The sequence below is a fragment of the Mobula birostris genome, unplaced genomic scaffold (assembly GCF_030028105.1).
Source record: "Mobula birostris isolate sMobBir1 unplaced genomic scaffold, sMobBir1.hap1 scaffold_2383, whole genome shotgun sequence".
NCBI lineage: Eukaryota > Metazoa > Chordata > Chondrichthyes > Myliobatiformes > Myliobatidae > Mobula > Mobula birostris.
Window position 1 is genome coordinate 931 of NW_027275432.1, and position 8,009 is coordinate 8,939.

Consider the following 8,009-nt stretch of genomic DNA (forward strand, 5'->3'; position numbering starts at 1 on the left):
AGCTCATGGAGGGAAGGGGGGCTGAGTGAGGAGGGGAAAGGGGCTTTCCGTCCCGTCCTCAGAGAGTGAGTGTCCCACTGAGGGAGACGGGAGGGATGGAAAGGGGGGGGGGTGCAGGGAGAGGGAATGAGTGTTGTAGAACAGACGGACCTCGGGGTATGGGGACACAGTTCTCTGAAAGTGGGGTCCACAGGTAGACAGGGACCCCGGGGAGTGTTGTGGAACAGAGAGACCTCGGGGTACAGGGGACACAGTTCTCTGAAAGTGGGGTCACAGGTAGACCGGGACCCTGGGGAGTGTTGTGGAACAGAGAGACCTCGGGGTACAGGGACACAGTTCTCTGAAAGTGGGGTCACAGGTAGACGGGGACCCTGGGGAGTGTTGTAGAACAGACGGACCCAGGGGGTACGGGGACACAGTTCTCTGAAAGTGGAGTCACAGGTAGACAGGCCGGTGAAGAAGACGTTTGTCACGCCGGCCTTCGTCGGTCAGGGCACCGAGTACAGGAGACGGGAGGTCACGTCACAGATGTACAAGACGTCGGTGAGGCCGTACTTGGAGTACTGTGTTCGGTTTTGGTCGCCCTGCTGTGGGAAAGATGCCGTCGAGCTGGGAAGAGTGCAGAGGGGAGATTTACGAGGATGTCGCCTGACTCGAGGGACTGAGTTACGGAGAGAGGTCGGGACTTTATTTCCTGGAGTGTAGGGGTGACCCTTACAGAGGTAACTTATGGATGTATTTTAAACTGTGAGACGTGACAGGTTTTCTCCAGGAGAGTGGGGTCCACCAAGATTTAAACAATGTCAACAAACTTGAAGGTGCAAAGCTGTCTGAAAGAGAGAGGAGGAGAGACAGCGAGCTGGAAAAAGGGGGTAGATGAGGAAAGATACTAGCATGGATAAAGCAGCGGCTGATTAGCAGGAAGCAAAAAGTGGGGATAAAGGGAGCCCTTTCTGGTTGGCTGCCTGTGTCCACAGGGGTCTGCGTTGGGACCGATTCTTTTCATAGCACGTGGCAATGATTTGGGTGAAGGAATTGATGGCTTTGTGACCAGGTTTGGAGACGATACGGAGGGCCAAGCGGTTTTGAGAAAGCCGGCGAAGCTGCAGAAGGACTTGGCCCGACTGGGAGATCGGGCGAAGAAGTGGCAGATGGAACACAGCGTTGGAAGTGTGTGGTCACACTCTCTGGTAGAAGGACGAAAAGCAGAGACTTTTTTTTACGTGGGCAGTGGGCGATCTCATTGAAACCTGGAGAATGTAGAAAGGCCTCAGCAGAATGGATGTCTCCTCTGGTGGGAGAGTCTGGGACCAGAGGGCACAGCCTCAGAATAGAGGAACACTCATTTAGACTGTTGGCGGGCGGCTCTCGAGGCCAGGTCATTGGGTGGAGGTTGATGGCTTCCTGATTAGTCCGTGTGTGGACGGTTACGGGGAGAAGGCAGGAGATGGGAACTGACGGAGATGTGGATCAGCCACGATTAAATGGCAGGGGTGGGGGGGGGTCGATGGGCCGAATGGCTTCCTCTCCTGTACCTTATGTCCTTCGACCTCGCTGCCACTGGGCCTCACATCGATGGACTCTGTGTCCGTCTCCCGAGTGAATACAGGCGTGAAGAATCTGTTGAAGATCTCCCCCTCCCCGACTCTCGGCTCCAGGCATGGATGACCATCCTGATCTTCAGTTTTGTCCCTCGATCTGCAGAATCTCTCAGGATTCGCCTTCACCCTGTCTGCTCGGGGTTCATTCCCTCTTTCGGCCCTCTTCATTTCCCTCCAAGCGTTCTGTTTCATTTCTTACACTCCACAAGGATCTCGTCTGTTCCCACCTGCTAAACACCTCCTTTTCCCTCTTAACCAGGGCCCTCAATATCTCTCAAACACCAAGGTCCCCTAAACCTGTTAACCCTGGCCTTTTTATTCTGACGGCCACATGCAAGCTCTGAAAATCTCAAAATGTCATTTTTGCAGGCCTCCCACGTACCTCAAATTCTCTTGCTATGGCATTCATAGCAAGAGGATTTGAGTCTGGCATTCATAGCGAGAGGATTCAAGTACTGGAGCAGGGAGGTACTACTGCAGTTGTACAAGGCCTTGGTGAGACCACACCTGGAGTATTGTGTGCAGTTTTGGGTCCCCTGATCTGAGGAAAGACATCCTTGCCATACAGGGAGTACAAAGAAGGTTCACCAGATTGATTCCTGGGATGGCAGGACTTTCATATGAAGAAAGACTGGATGAACTGGGCTTGTACTCATTGGAATTTAGAAGATTGAGGGGGGGATCTGATTGAAACGTATAAAATCCTAAAGGGATTGGACAGGCTAGATGCAGGAAGATTGTTCCCGATGTTGGGGAAGTCCAGAACGAGGGGTCACAGTCTGAGGATAAAGGGGGAAGCCTTTTAGGACCCGCGATTAGGAAAAACTTCTTCACATAGAGAGTGGTGAATCTGTGGAATTCTCTGCCGCAGGAGACAGTTGAGGCCAGTTCATTGGCTATATTTAAGAGAGAGTTAGATATGGCCCTTGTGGCTAAAGGGATCGGGGGGGTATGGAGGGAAGGCTGGTACAGGGTTCTGAGTTGGATGATCAGCCATGATCATACTGAATGGCGGTGCAGGCTCGAAGGGCGAATGGCCTACTCCTGCACCTATTTTCTGTGTTTTCTACCCAGTACACCTTTGCCAGATACCAGCCCGTCTCAGTTCACACATGGCAGATCCTTTCTGACACCATCAGAGATGGCCTTTCTCCAATTTCGAATCTGAACCCACGGACCAGGCCCATCTTCCTGCACGTTTACTGTGATACTAGTGACATTATGATCGCGAAATGCAACATACTCTCTTACCCACATTTCTGTCACCTGCCCTCTTTCATTCCCCAACAGCCGATCAAGTGTTGCATTCTCTCTCGTTGGGAATTCTACATTCTGATGAAGGAAACTTCTCTGAACACATTTTCAAATTCAAATTCAAGGTTCAAAGAACTTTACTGTCATTCTAACCGTACATCAGCTCTGCAGGGCAGAATGAGACAGCGTTTCTCAGGGGCAGTGCAATCATAACGTAACAAACTCAACACTAAATATAAACATAACAGTAAATAGTAACACACAACAGTTAAAATCAAATTATAAGTGTCCAGTGCCAGTTAAAAGTGTCCAAAGCAGAGTCAGGTGGAGCAGCTATTTAGCAGTCTGACTGCCTGTGGGAGGAAGCTGTTCAGTAGCCTTGTGGTTTTAGTTTTGATGCTCCTGTAATGTTTGCCTGATGGCAGAAGAACAAACAGTTCATGGAGAGGGTGTGAGGAGTCTTTAATGATGCACCGTGTCTTCTGCAGGCATCGACTCTGAAAGAGGTCTTGGACAGAAGGTAGGGAGACCCAATAACCTTCTCTGCTCCCCTAACCACCCTCTGCAAGGCTTTTTTGTCGGCAGCACTGCAGCTGGAGTACCAGGTTGTGATGCAAAAGGTCAGCACACTCTCACCCACGCCTCTGTAGACTGTGGTTAAGATGTTAGTGGGGAGTGATGCTTGTTTAAGCTTCCTCAGAAAGTGCAATCTCTGCTGGGCCCCTTTCACAATCCCAGTGGTGTTCCTGGACCAGATGAGATTGTCCAAGATCTGCACCCCAAGGAACTTGATGTTTTCCACTCTCTCCACTGTGGAGCCGCTGATGCTGAGGGGTGTGTGCCCAGGCTCCCATTCAATGTGTGAAAAGTTAAAGTCACCCACGGTAACAACCTTCTGTTTCTTACAACAGCCTGCAATCTCAATAGGACATTCATGGTAAATGGTAGGGCACTGAAGAATGCAGTAGAACAGAGGGATCTAGGAATAACGGTGCATAGTTCCCTGAAGGTGGAATCTCATGTGGATAGGGTAGTGAAGAAAGCTTTTGGTTTGCTGGCCTTTATAAACCAGAGCATTGAGTATAGGAGTTGGGATGTAATGTTGCAATTGTATAAGGCCAAATTTGGAGTATTGTGTGCAGTTCTGGTCACCGAATTATAGGAAAGATGTCAATAAAATTGAGAGAGTACAGAGAAGATTTACTAGAATGTTACCTGGGTTTCATCTCCTAAGTTACAGAGAAAGGTTTGAACAAGTTGGGTCTTTATTCTTTGGAGCGTAGAAGGTTGAGGGGGACTTGATAGAGGTGTTTAAAAATTATGAGGGGGATTGATAGAGTTGATGTGGATAGGCTTTTTTCCATTGAGAGTGGGGGAGATTCAAACAAGAGGACATGAGTTGAGAGTTAAAGGGCAAAAGTTTAGGGGTAACACGAGGGGGAATTTCTTTACTCAGAGGGTGGTAGCTGTGTGGAACGAGAAGTGGTCGAGGCAGGTTCGATGTTGTCGTTTAAAGTTAAATTGGAGAGATATATGGACAGGAAAGGAATGGAGGGTTATGGGCCGAGTGCGGGTCGGTGGGACGAGGTGAGAGTAAGAGTTCAGCACGGACTAGAAGGGCCGAGATGGCCTGTTTCCGTGCTGTAATTGTTATATGGTTATATCTCGCTGCAAATTTGTTCCTCTAAATCCCTCAGACTGTTGGGTAGTCTGAAATGTAGTGCCATGAACAGTGCCCTGCCTTCTCACTCCTCAGTTCCACCAAAACGCCTCACTGGACAAGTTCTCCAGACAGTCCTGACTGGGCACTGCCGTGACATTTTCCCCAAAAAGGAGAGAAGACTGGACCACGGGAGGAAGGGAAGGAGCAAGGGCATACCTCCCCACCCCCTTCGTTAATCCCTCCCGCTCTTGTCGTGTCTGAGACATCGGAACCCAGGCATATGGAGCTGCCAGTCCTGTCCCTCCTGCAAGAAACCCTTGCGAACGTCTGCAGTATGATCATTCCGGGTGCTGCTCGGTGTCCTGAGCTCTGGGTACGTGGAGCTTAGAAAATTAGAGGGCCATGCGGTAGGAAATCCGAGGCAGTTTCTAGAGTAGGTGACATGGTCGGCAGAATATTGTGGGCCCAAGGGCCTGTAATGGGCTGCAGATTTCTCTGTTCTCTCCGCAATAATTCGCGCATTGAAATATACACAGCTCGGGACATCAGTCGCACCGTGCTCGACCTCCTGGTTCCTGGCTTTGAGACCTTACCAGCACCAGCCTCCGAAGGGGAGCCCAGGACACGGGGGCACGACTCCAGGATTGAAGGACATCTGTTTAGAACGGGGACGCGGAGAAATTACTTCAGTCAGACGGTGGCAGATCTGTGGGATTTGCTGGCACGGGCGGCTGTGGAGGCCAAGTCATTGGGTGCGTCGATAGGCTCTTGGTTCGCCAGGGCGTCAAAGGGCATGGGGTGAAGGCAGGGGAGTGGGGCTGACCGGAAGAATTGGATCAGCCCAGGATTGAATGGTGGGGCAGACTCGATGGGCCAAATGGCCTACTTCTGCTCCTGTACAGTCTAACATCTCCACTCTGTGTCCCATCCTCTCCCACAACTCCAGTTTCAACCCCACCGTGCAGCATCAACAAACCCTCCCCCTCCAGTTCAGGGTCAAACCGTCCCGTCTGTGCGGGTCCTGGAAGAGAGCCCAATGATCCCAAAATCTTACGCCCGTCCCTCCTGCACCAGCTCCTTAGCCACGTACCGTATAACGTTTCTAGCACGTGGCACAGGTAGCAACGCTGAAGGTCCCACCCTTCACCTGAGCACCTAACTCCCTGTGCAGAACCTCACTAACCTCCCTTGGCGCCAACACAGACCATCAGCTCGCATGCTTATAATTTAAGCACCCAGAAATGGAATAGGGATTCTTTCTAATTGCTCACATTCCTGCTTTAACCATTCTTCTCTGGCTTTTTGACATAAGCTTTTAACTTCTTTCACCTAAGGACTTAGATTAGATTATGAGGACACGCAGTCCTCTTTTATTGTCATTTAGTAATGCGTGCATTAAGAAATGACACAATTTGTTCCTCCAGAATGATATCACAGAAACACAAGGCAAACCAAGACTAAAACTGACAAAAACCACATAATTATAACATATAGTTACCACAGTGCAAAGCAATACCGTAATTTGATGAAGAACAGACCATGGGCACAGTAAAAAATAAGTCTCAAAGTCTCTCGAAAGTCGCATCATCTCAGGCAGACGGTAGGAGGAAGAAAAACTCTCCCTGCCATGAGCTTCCAGCGTCGCAAACTTGCCGATGCAGCACCCTGGAAGCACCCGACCACAGCCGACTCTGAGTCGGTCCGGAAACTTCGAGCCTCCAACACCGAGCACCATCTCTGCCGGGCGCTTTGACCCCGTCCCCGGCAACAGGCAATAGGCAAAGCCGAGGATTTGGGGCCTTCCCCTCTGGGGATTCTCGATCACACAGTAGCAGCGGCAGCGAAGCAGGCATTTCAGAAGTTTCTCCAGATGTTCCTCCGTGCTTCTCACATCTGTCTCCAGCAAATCAGGATTGTGCACGGCCCCTACTTACAAATACGATATTATTTCGGAGCAGACACGCACGTTGCGTCATGCCGCCATCTTCTCCTCCCCTCCCCCCCATATTCTATAGGATTTGCTTTCTTCCATTAGATTTGTTTAATGTACAGTGAAACAGTATTACAAAAAATAACAGACATCTTGGGAATCACAGTTGGCGGTGAAAACATCAATAATTTTAGATGTGCGGTTGACACTGTGTTAATTGCAAGTACGGAGGAAGAACTACAAAACTTAATAGATATAGTTGTTGAAGAAAGTGCAGAAATGGGTCATCTATCAATTGCAAAAAGACAGAATGTATGGCGATATCCAAAAAGAAGGAAATTTCTATCTGCAGGCTGAGAATAAACGGGGAAGACGTAAAACAAGTGAAGAACTTTTGCTACTTAGGAAGCTGGGTGACATCAGATGGCAGGTGTGACATGGACATCAAAAGAAGAATAGGGATGGCAAAAGACACCTTTACAAGAATGAAGAGTATACTGACCAACACTAAACTAGGCATGACAACCCGCCTCAGAGTACTGAAATGTTACGTTTATACCAGTTATGTTATATGGCTCAGAATGTTGGACAATATCTAGTAACATGAGGAAACGAATTGAAGCAGCAGAGATGTGGTTTTTTGAGGAGAATGCAAAGGATATCGCGGACGAAACGAATATCTGACGAGGATGTCATGAACAGAGCAAAGCACAAAAAGAGAAATAATGTATGAGATCATGAAAAGGCAACGTAACTTCATTGGATATGTGATGAGGAAAGAGGAGTTAGTATGCACGGTAATTAGGGAAAGATTGAAGGTAAAAGGAAGACAAAGACAAAGACAAATGATGATGGAGACAGCAGCCAGAGAACTGGAAATGAATACCAATGAATTAGGTTCACCAGATTGATTCCTGGGATGGCAGGACTTTCATATGATGAAAGACTGGATGAACTGGGCTTGTACTCGTAGGAATTTAGAAGATTGAGGGGGGATCTGATTGAAACATATAGAATCCTAAAGGGATTGGACAGGCTAGATGCAGGAAGATTGTTCCCGATGTTGGGGAAGTCCAGAATGAGGGGTCACAGTTTGAGGATAAAGGGGAAGCTTTTTAGGACTGAGATGAGGAAAAACTCCTTCACTCAGAGAGTGGTGAATCTGTGGAATTCTCTGCCGCAGGAAACAGTAGAGGCCAGTTCATTGGCTATATTTAAGAGGGAGTTAGATATGGCCCTTGTGGCTACGGGGGTCAGGGGGTATGGAGGGAAGGCTGGGGCAGAGTTCTGAGTTGGATGATCAGCCATGATCATACTGAATGGCGGTGCAGGCTCGAAGGGCCCAATGGCCTACTCCTGCACCTATTTTCTATGTTTCTATGATCCACTTGACCCGAAACAGGAGTGCGTGGGCCATGGCAGTCAAAGCTCAGTCTGGGCACGGCACCTGATGATGATGATGATGATGAGAGATGGAATACGAGAAGGGGAATAGCTTGTACTCTGTCTGGGTAGCATGAACATCCATCGATTTCTCCTTCTGGTAATTATCCACTCCCCC